The sequence below is a fragment of the Phyllostomus hastatus genome, unplaced genomic scaffold (assembly GCF_019186645.2).
Source record: "Phyllostomus hastatus isolate PE091 unplaced genomic scaffold, TTU_PhHast_1.1 phas_contig_34, whole genome shotgun sequence".
NCBI classification, from domain to species: Eukaryota; Metazoa; Chordata; class Mammalia; order Chiroptera; family Phyllostomidae; genus Phyllostomus; species Phyllostomus hastatus.
In genome coordinates, this window is record NW_025333857.1 from 42,634,199 (window position 1) to 42,645,005 (window position 10,807).

The following is a 10,807-nucleotide window of genomic DNA, read 5'->3' on the forward strand; positions in this document are numbered from 1 at the left end:
GCTTGTGCCCTTAATCACTGGAATACCTTATTTTCCATTATAGGGTTTGAAAGCCAGTTCTCAAAAAAATAAAAAAACAAAACAAAAATATCGATTCAGAGAACAAGAGGAAATCCATTAGCACCTGCAGTCAAGTGAAGGGGGTCAGACAAGACAGATCTTACAGTCCCTTCAAGTTCTGCGCTGGCCTATGAGACATGGAAGTTGAGTCGTTTGTTCTCTTTGTCAGTGAAGAAAACCCTCCAAAATACATATAATAATATAATGAAAGCCATATCTCCATGATATATACCTGCACGTATATATCCTATTAAGGACCCATGGTACTGTTAAAACACTGTGGCACTCTGTGAAGCAGCGAAAAGGGGCAGATTTGTACAAAATTTTTCTAGATTCCATCAGCAATGACCTGAAAACATACAAGGTTTGCCATTCGGCCAGCTGCTCTAGGGGAAGACGCTGCAACTTCTTTGTTTTACTTTAACAGAGAGGAAAGAGGCAGTGCTCTAAAGGATCACATCTGAGGAGGGCTGTGCAGTTTTAGAGTAAAGATTGTTTAAGGCAAATGAGAAGGCGAGAGTATTCCATTCCATTCCAGTATTGTTTTCTTCTGGAGAAAAAAAGCAAAAAGAAAAAAAATAAAAAATAAAAACAAAAACAAAGCAAAACAAAAAAAACAAAACAAGAAAACAAAAATAAAAACAAACAAAACAAAACTCTCCTTACCTTTTGACAAGTCCCTCAAGGTCTTGGAATGAAAGGTCCTATGCAAGTGCAAAGCATTCTAGTTATTTATATTGCCAATTATTCTTTTTTCCTCTGTTGTCTCAAGAGTATGTACTGATTTCAGCGATGTCTTGCATTGAATGAATACCAGATCGCTTTTAAAGTAGTTGAATGAACCACAGAGTATCTTCAAATGTCCCACACTGGTCCTCCACAATCTCCTCTTCTTATGCTGTTCTTGTTTTTAGAACAGGAGCAACCTCACTCTAAAATGTGATGATCACAGAATATGGCCTGCCATCAGATTCAGTGAAAACTGCAACAATAGTGGTGACAAACTTGATTCCCTCACCCAAACTCTGGCAATCATTTTCATTAATAAATTGTTTCCTAGTTTCCCAAACAATTTTCACAGATATTAGCAAATTATTCTCATTTTTTTAATAGTTGAGGAAATTGAGACTTGAGGAAGTTTAAATGGCATGCTAGAAATCTCCAGGCTAGCTTCTGGCACCACTGGGACCAAACCTAAATGTTCTGACTCTGAAGTTCATGATTCAGTCCACTAGACACTCCAATCCAGGAAGGAAAAACACTAATAAGTTCATGTAGCAGGATATGAAGTTAGAAGAACAAAATGAAACACGTGAGATGACAGGCAGCTGAGATATAATCATGCTCATAGCTTCAGCTAAATACTTATACACTGAACCAATGTCATAATCAGGCTTATTTAGACAATATTTTGAACTATGCTATAAAGGATTATATCAGAGTTCATATTTTACATATGTGTTTACATCAGCATTACCTGTGGTATGTTCATGTATTTATATGTTATAAATACTTGATTTATACATAGACAAACACACATATATAGTGTGTTTGCGTGCTTATGTATAAATTTATAGGCACACAGCATTAGAAATATGTAGGGTGCAGTATGAGTAATTTGCTTAAAATCTGCTAAATAACCAAAACTTTTAACATCATTTGCCATTAATGCTTCCATTCTCCATGTGGATAGGACTACACTGCTCTTCTCAATCCTGTGCAGTACTATATGGGTGGAAGGCCTAGTTAAGATAATGTGCTTCCCAAAACAACTGACTCAAAGCCATCCCACCACACTGAGTCCTTTCTCTGGCTCCTTGCAAAGGAAAATGTGAATTGAATTAGATCTCCTTATGTAAAGGTCCAGGAAAGGAAACATGGGTATCTTTTTATCTTTTTTGCACATTTGTATCATGTCATCTTGTCCCACTATGACCCCTTTATACCTGTGTTCAGAGTTCCAGCATTCCAGAAGAGAGCAGGAGCGTTGGGAACCCAGTGTCTCAAAGGCCAATGAAGAGAAGTCTGAGACCCCACAGTGAGGTCAGACACTCTGGGGAATTCCCACATCCGAGTGGGAATGCAAACAACAGTGTGCAAGGCTGTCCTTTGCAAAGAGCCATGACAAAAGGAGCCCCTGGGCAGAAATGGGCTTATCTGTTTTCCCTTTCCTTCTGCAAACTGGACTCTCTATAATGCCAACAGCATTAAATTCTATCTCTAGTAAGATAAATGACTGCATATATGCACCCTCAATTTTCTATCTCTATCTCTATCTCTATCTCTATCTCTATCTCTATCTCTATCTCTATCTCTATCTCTATCTATCTTTCCAACTGAGGACTTTTATTCCCAATGTTGAGCTTTGATTGGGCCCTCTGTCGCTGTTACAAAAAATTCCATGAGGGATGGCTGGTGATCCAACTCCTCAGATGGCTAAATGAGCAGTTAAAGCAATTTTTTATGATGCATCATTGTGGAATGCAGAGACTCCAAGGTTGTGATAGCAGATGTTATCCTGAAGAATTAGAGGTGGGCAGAATTTGTAGTTCAATATGACAGCACACAAGGAGTATTTCCTTGTTGTTAAAGCTGGAATGAATCACTACTTCTCAAGTCAAAGGTTATTCGATATCTTTAGGTTTTGAATTTTTCCCTTTCTCTTCCTTTTACATTTATTTATTTATTTATTTATTTATTTATTTATTTATTTGCTTCATTTATCACAAACACAAAGCAAAGCAAAAAAATATATATATGTGTATATGTGTTGCAGGCAAAACACTGTGAATTTCACAATAGCAACCAAGCAACTATTTTGCCATCTTACCATACGTCTCAGGAGATGAAATGGGAAAACATGGGATGTCATTTTTTTAGTCTATGCATTCTAGGCCAGGTCTGTGTTTGTTTTATTTCTTTGGTCTGTGCATTCATAAAAATGATCCTGAGTGAAGGATGGCTGAATGTCGAACATACCGGAGCAAGCATCATAAAAATTGCTAATACTCATGTGTTTGGACTGGAATATAAAAAAATGGAGAACATAAAATGAAATGTAAAGGCCTACATCTTGCAGCTTGTATATCTTACTATTGCTTTCACAATGTATAAAACTGCTGGAAATGTTTTAAATGCAAGGTCTTTGAATCAAATGTGGATTTAAATATGCCATCTCTTGACAAATGACCAAATTATTGTAAACTTTTGCTCCCTGCCATTGACCATTACCTGTCACTTACAAATCTGCCAAGAGATGTGGACACTCTCTGCATTTGCTTCTGTACACAGAGAGATGTTTGTATATATCTGGGCCATACACACACACACACACACACACACACACACACGTACACACACACATTTTAATATCTCTCTGAAGATATATTGCCCCTTAAATTGTGACCTGGTATTTGGAACTCTTTATTTGCTTTACTTTTTCTTAATGTGATGTCTCTGTACTGATACTTACTGGTTCCTGTTTTGCAATCTGTTTTGAGGTCCATTGCTTTACTAAGACCCACTGCATCTTGGCTGATTTCAAAGTGACACCAGAATATCAGTGTTTAAAAATAAAAAAAGTTTTGTTTGTAAATCATGTGACCAGCTTCTCTCAACCTGATATGGGAAGTCTCTTGTACTACAGTGTATTTAATAAAACTGATGTCTTACAATAAATAACATCCTCCAAAAGAGAGACTAAAAATGACATGATTACTTAAAAATGTATAGACTTTTCATAAGGCATGGTGTGCTTCTTTTTCCTGTCTGTCTGTCTGTATTTTAGATATAATCACTATAGATGCCTGCAGTGTGCATTAGTTGAAGGTAATGATAGCAAACAGGCTTCAATTCAAGTTCCCTGGCTGATCTGTCCATAGCCTGATACTTTCAACTTGTATCTTGGATAACTAGAATATCACTGTCCAATAGAACTTTCTGTAATGATATGAATGGTCAACCTGTACCATCCAATATGGTAGCCACTGGCCACATGGTGCTAGTTGGCAGTTGAAATGTGGCCAGTGTGTCTGAAGAACTGAGTTTTAAATTTTATTTGATTTCAATTAGTTTACACTTAAGTAGCCACATGTAGCTCATGGCTACTATGTTAGACGGCACAGAGGGAGAATCACTGTGATTTCTGAGAGGTCAACCTGAGAAACCTGCCAAGGGAAATGTTGGATCTCATGGAATTCTAGAGTTGGCTCAGTGCTGAGAATCAGAAGAGCCCACAAGCAGAAACAGTGACACTGAAAATGCCACAGTCCCTTGGCCTCTCGGTTAGCCGGTGTTCCCAAAACTATAAAGGTGAAGGAGCACAAAATAAGGGTGGTCCCATGGGCCTCTTGGCCTGTCTCTTCCTTGCCACCGGAGTGGTCCACCCACCCTTCTATTTCTTAGTATTGTGCAGTTATATTTCCCAGCATCTGAGCTCTTCCCCATGACCTTTCTTTGAGAGGCACAGGGGACATCTCAGTGACATTTCCAGTGTAGGTTTCATGAACATAAGATTCAGCAATGGACTGTCTCAAAGTCAAACTCCTCAGGAACTTTGCCTCATTACCTCCCCACCCCTTCAGTAGTGCAGATATGTTTTCCTTGAGTTAAAAAAAAATCTGGCCAGGTTAAAGCTCAGCAGGGATTGGAGGAATTCAAAGCTATGTAAGGGGCAGAAGGGAAACAACTTGTCCAAAAATCTAGATTCCAAGGACCACGTGTCCCTGTGGGATCAAAGTGTATATCCCACTTTCCACTCAAAGAAACTGTGGATTAAAGATGAAAGTTCAACTGCTAATAAATGCCTTGGTCAGACATAACCCTATTTGGACTATTAAAGATCCAAATTTTTAGCAGACTATCTTTTTATATTCCTATTATTGGTACAATTACAATGCTATCAGTTTAAAGTCCAGACTACTGAAGTTTTCTCAAGCCCTCGACTGTGTCTGTAGACCCAGTCTATCCTTCCCCTCAAATACATTCATGTTGTTTATTCTTAAGGATGCCTGAAATCCTAGATGAGAACACTTCTGAAGTACTGTGATTAGAAAGCTCATTAAAACAGGCACCCTTACCCTTGTAATAAATTGACTAATCACACAAATGCTCCCTGTGTGCCAGGATGATGTGTGTGTGTTAGTTTTCTGTGGCTACTGTAACAAATTACCACAAGTTGGGTGGCCTGAAACAACGGTATTCTATTCTCTCACGGTACTGGAGTCAACAAGTCTGAATTAAGGTGTTGACAAGGCTACATGTTCTGTGGAGACTTTAAGCATCTGTTCCTTACCCCTTCTAGCCTGTGGTGGCTCCAAATGCTGTTCGGCATGTGGCCACATCACTCCAATCTCTGCCTCCTCCTCTTCATGTGTCCTCTCCTACATAACCCTTCTAATGACACAAGAGATCACATTTAGGGCACACCCAGATAATCTGGGATAAGTGCCTCCTCTCAAGATCCTGACATCTTTGGCCTTATAAAATCACATTTACTGGTTCTAAGGATTACTTCGTGGGCATAACTTTTGGAGTCCACTGTTCAACCCACTACAGTATGCTAACTCACCCAACTATTACATCAACCCTGGGAGGTAAGTACTATTGTTCTCCCCACTTTACAGATGAGAAAACTGAGGGACTGAGAGTTAAAGAACTTACCACACAGTTAGGTCAAAAGAAATTGACCGGTAAATACATGCTTACTCTTTGCCAGGGAAGAAACCATTAAATCCTCAAAACAGGCGAGAAATCAACTGGTTCCACTCCAGGCAACAGGCAGAAAGGCAGGCACGTGGCTGGCATTGTGAGGCCCTTCAAGTGGGGTTTGGGCTGGCCATGTGAGTTGGTGTTTAGGGTCTGGGCTGTGGGCCCCTTGGAGACCAGTTTCAAGCAGGTCAAAAGCCCAACCCTGTAGAAATGAGGTTGTCATTAAGAGCTAATGCCAAGACTCAAGGTTCAAAGGGACTAAAAATTTTCTATGAAACTAAATCTGCAGTGTCAGACTTTGGTCATTAAGGAAAAGGTAAGAATTTGGCCACTAGTAAGCCAAGGTTCAAAGTCAAGTGAAAGTCCCTTTTCAGTGCTTTCCTAGAATCCAATGCTCCTAATCCCATTTCTCCACCCATCAGTCTAGGGGAGGGTGGGCCTGCAGGTAGAGGCAGCTGTCTAGAAGTGGTGGTCTGAAGCTTGGAGTAATGTTAGAACACCTCTCTTGTAATAAGATCTCTACAAATTTGGCCATTTCCCTAATGTCATGTTCCTTGGTAGGCTCCCATAATTAGAGCTATATGAGAGCTAAATGTCCCATTCCTTTTCCCTGCCATCTATACGTGATGTTTTATAAAGACTGCAGAGTTCAGACCAAATTCACCCAAACGAGCAATAATTTATCTTCAAGACGGTACCTGCTATGTGGTCCAGGGAACTTTCCCTCCCTGCCCTTGCATGGAAGTTATACTCAAAGACAGATGCAATGATGTACTAATGGCAGGACCAGCCTGGCCTCTGTTCAAACAGGTGACAGAGAGGGACAACAGAAGACCCAAGAAGCTCTGGTCATTGAAAACTGCTCCTGACATTAGAAAGCTGGGCTTACTAGAGTCTTCTGCCTCTTTCATGCAGAAATAACAGGGCTTATACAATAGTTCTACTAAATCTTCAGTCCTCAGAGTCATTTTGCACACACACATGCACACACACAATTTCTAATATCCCTTATGCTAACTAACAAACCCTGTAGTGTTGGTAACAATATTTTATATACCAATTAACTACTTAAGTCACTTCTCACCTGGGCACTGCACATGTCATCTATATAATACCTATATGTCTTTACATATGTCATGAAATCTAGTCATTTCTAGTGTATAAGCTAGATTTATCTTGCACACATACATCACATTGTATACACTGACACAAAGTCAATTGCCACACAGACAATATAACAACCTCCCTGTGGACAGGTAAAACCTTTTCTTCTATGGTAGATATGGATTTGTAGATACCAACACAAGTGTGGAAAATGCCCCTTTCATTTCCTTTAAATCACACTGTTTAACTCAAGTCCACAACCTTCAGGGGCAGAATCAGTCTCAGCAATTACTGGATATGTCTCCTTTTCCTAGGAAAACCCATGGATCCCAGATCTCATTGATACCCAAGAAACATGAGAAGTGTTTCTAATTTACTGTCCAGCCCAATCCAGTAGCTCTGGTGCCAGAGCTGAGGGCCCTGCATATTGGATACACATCTTCTAACACAGCACAGCCATCCCCCAAACCCCACACCTCCCCGATGCCCAACCCACTAGGTATTCTGACCATCTGCTCTCAAGATGGGTCACCAAGCTTTACTCCCAAGACCTTAATCTGACTTTTAGTTTCATTGGGTTCATGGGGATTTTTCTTTTTTCTGTTTTGTTATATTTTATCAAGCATATGTATGTGTTCAAAACAAGATGGGAGGCTGTGTGCACCCATTCAGTCTTCCATTCTCCCTGGAAATCTCAAAAACTTCTTTCTTAATTTGAGATGATGGTTCTCTTTACGCAGTCTTGGTTTTGTGGTGAGGTAAACATTAGAGCAGTTCTTCTTTGTTGTGGGTCAGAATCACATGGACAACTCTGAAAAATGTAGAAGCCAAAGACTGACCCTGAAAAAATTAGTTTCTACTCATCTGTGGTGGGAGCAATACATAGGCATTTTGGGGGGAGGAGGATTCTCTAGGTGTTTTTAATGCACTGCTGGGGTAGAGAAATATTGTTCTATGGGACAATAAGGCTTGGTCACAGAATTTTAATCATCCAAATAGAAATATGTGGTGTTAGACCTAGGACCTAACTCAGCATAAAATGGGCCAGACAGAGAAGGGCATTGAACTTTAGTGCAAGAATGAGAGAGCACTGGATTTGAAAAATAAATCATCAGTAATCAAGGAGTTCAGTAGTAAACTATATGTTCTCACAGAAAATAATTTTCCTACAAAATTCCACAGAAACCATTTATGGCCCAATTACTAAGGCAATCAATCAATCAGTCACCATCAATTAAAAGGCTGGGACTTCAACTCCCTATTATGCCAGAGCAGCTGGTGATTCTCCAGTCATGGGTTCTGATAAGGGTCTTCCTGCTGCTAGCTTGATACAACATGGAGAGCAAACACAAATCTGGGACCCAGCCCATGGCCATGAAATTGAGCTGGCAGGATACCTTGGAGTTGAAGTTTAGCCACATTGTTGTTAAATACTAGCTCTAGATCACTGAAGGAGAGGGGCTGATACTTCCTTAACCATGCAATTTATAAGCCCCAAGCCCTAAGGTCAGGATCCTTCTTCAGGAGTCTAAATTCAGTGGTACCAGATAGATGTATGCGATTCTAGAAGGTGATGGGCAACTGAATGGGGACCACACATACCAGGTACTGATTCTGTCACCATGAGTTTTATCCCAAACCATGATATTCCAGCAGGTCCGCTCTATGTATATCTAGTCATTTGCCTTTTCTGCATAACAATTTTGTAATTTTATTTATTAATTTTGGGGGGCCATTTCCTAATTAGTATATAACTACTATGTTTTATACAGACAGAGATTTTAGTATTTTCGGTTTCCTGTCTATGATGACTCCAAGCATAACACATAGGTGTCAATCATTTTTGAATGAGTGAATGGAAGAATGAATGAATATATGGATGGATGTTAAGGAGCTTAAGAGGTCAAGAAACTAGGCAGGGAGTTATGGTAGACTGATGCTTAGAAATGGGGTGTAACCATACACAAATAATTTTAACTTTCCTAAACCTTATATTACTTATTTATAAACTATCTAATGTGGGCTTTTTCTCCAGGTTCAGCTGAGCTAAGTTATGCTTTAATAAATTAAATTATTAGTATAAATGACTTCAAATGTCCCCAAGTGAAAGGAGAGTTATTTTTCTTCCTGACTTAGTTTGGGGACCCCACACAGGCTGCCAGAAGCAGCAAGATTACCATGACTCAAAATAAGAATGGTTACATTTTTATTTTCAAATGGGCAATTGAATTACCATGGTGGTGAAAAAGAATCCACATCTTCAGAAATATTAAAAGTGTCTTGGAGAGCCCTAGCTGGGAGGCTCAGTTGGTTGGAAATCATCTTGTACGCCAAAAGGTTGCAAGTTCAATCCTTAGTTGGGGTGCATATGGGAGGCAACCGATCAGTGTTGCTCTCTCACATTGATGTTTCTCCCTCTCTCTTCCTTGCTCTCTCTCTAAAATCAATAAACATTTCCTCAGTGAGGACTAAAAAAAAACAATCCTGTGGAGAGGACCTCCCTCTATGCTTGCTGGAAATCAAGCAATTATTCCAAATGAAAATGCATAAAAATAATTCTGTGGTATCTTTAGGGTAATGGTTATTTTGTTCAATTCAGTCTTACCAGGGAACTTTTCTATAGCGGACTTCCAAAATGCACTTTAGAGTTATTAATACATTCCTAGTTCTAGAATAGAACTTTTTAGAGACAAATAGTGCCCTTCCTGGCTTTGGCGTAGAGGGGTGCAGATGGGTAAACTGGCTCTTCTGGATCTCCTACAGTAAGTGTCACAGATTCACAGGTTGGAAGGGCCATAGAAGGCAGTCCTTTGCACATTCTTGTTGAGGGCCTAGTACTAGTGAGAGGGAATATATCTGAATACCTCCTCCTACTCCCCAAATCCCCAGGTCCAGTCTACTTGCCTTTCTACAAAGCTTCCTTAGCAAGCACTTCCTGGTGCTGAACCAACAAATGCCTCTCATGGGTTTAGATCTCCTGGGAGTGCACAGAATAACTCTTATTCATTATAACTTGGCATCCCTTTATGACTTCCTTGTGGTCTTCCTCCCAAATCCATCCCTCTACAGAAAACTCTGAATGCTTGCCAAATACTCAGGAGAAGAGCAAGGAACCCAGCTCTGCCTGGTGAAGCTAGTGCCTGCTCCACAATCCCCTGGTTACTCTTTAGTTGCATCAGCTCACTTTCACCCAGCTCTTCTCCAGGATGCAAGTCATTCACAGCACAAGGAGAAAGTAAACTTTTTAAGTGATCAGAGAGATTGAAAAGGAGGTGTGTCTCCTCTTCTCCAGGAAAAGCAATTTATCAGTGGTGTCAAGGCAATTAATAGAGATTCTCACTGTTCTTGTGTCTGACTGAAGTCCATCCAAAATCTCCCTGGGTGTTATTAAAAACAAAGAAGAGGAGGAAGTTTGGGCCTTCTACGGGATAGTAAGCTTTCCCATCTCTGAAGAGAGAGAGAAAAAAAGTGAAGGCATTGCTTATTTGTCTACTCAGCCAACAGTGGGGGTGTTTGCTAACCTAAAGATAGCCATAATTTTATTTGTTTTTCCTAAGGAACATCTGTTTGTACAATGATTAGGCACTGGAATTCATTAACACAGGAAATAAAGTGTCTGAGGTTTGTGTCACTGGGAGTATTCGAGAACAAAATAAGACAGACACTCGTGGGAGTGATTTCGGAACATTTTTCACACTGTGCAAAGGTTCAGCCTAGGAGAATGTCTAGCATCCAGGGGGTGCGATCACTAACAATTCAGTTATCTGTAGTAGTGAGGAGTCATTCTCCCTGGAACTCTGGGACAGGATGGATGATGGATGACCTTGACCATGTGTCCATGCCACGTGAATGAAGGTCTAATGAGGGCCTACTGGAAGCAGCATCTCAGAAGATGCTCGCTGAATAAATAAATAAATTTCTCAAGCACACCGTG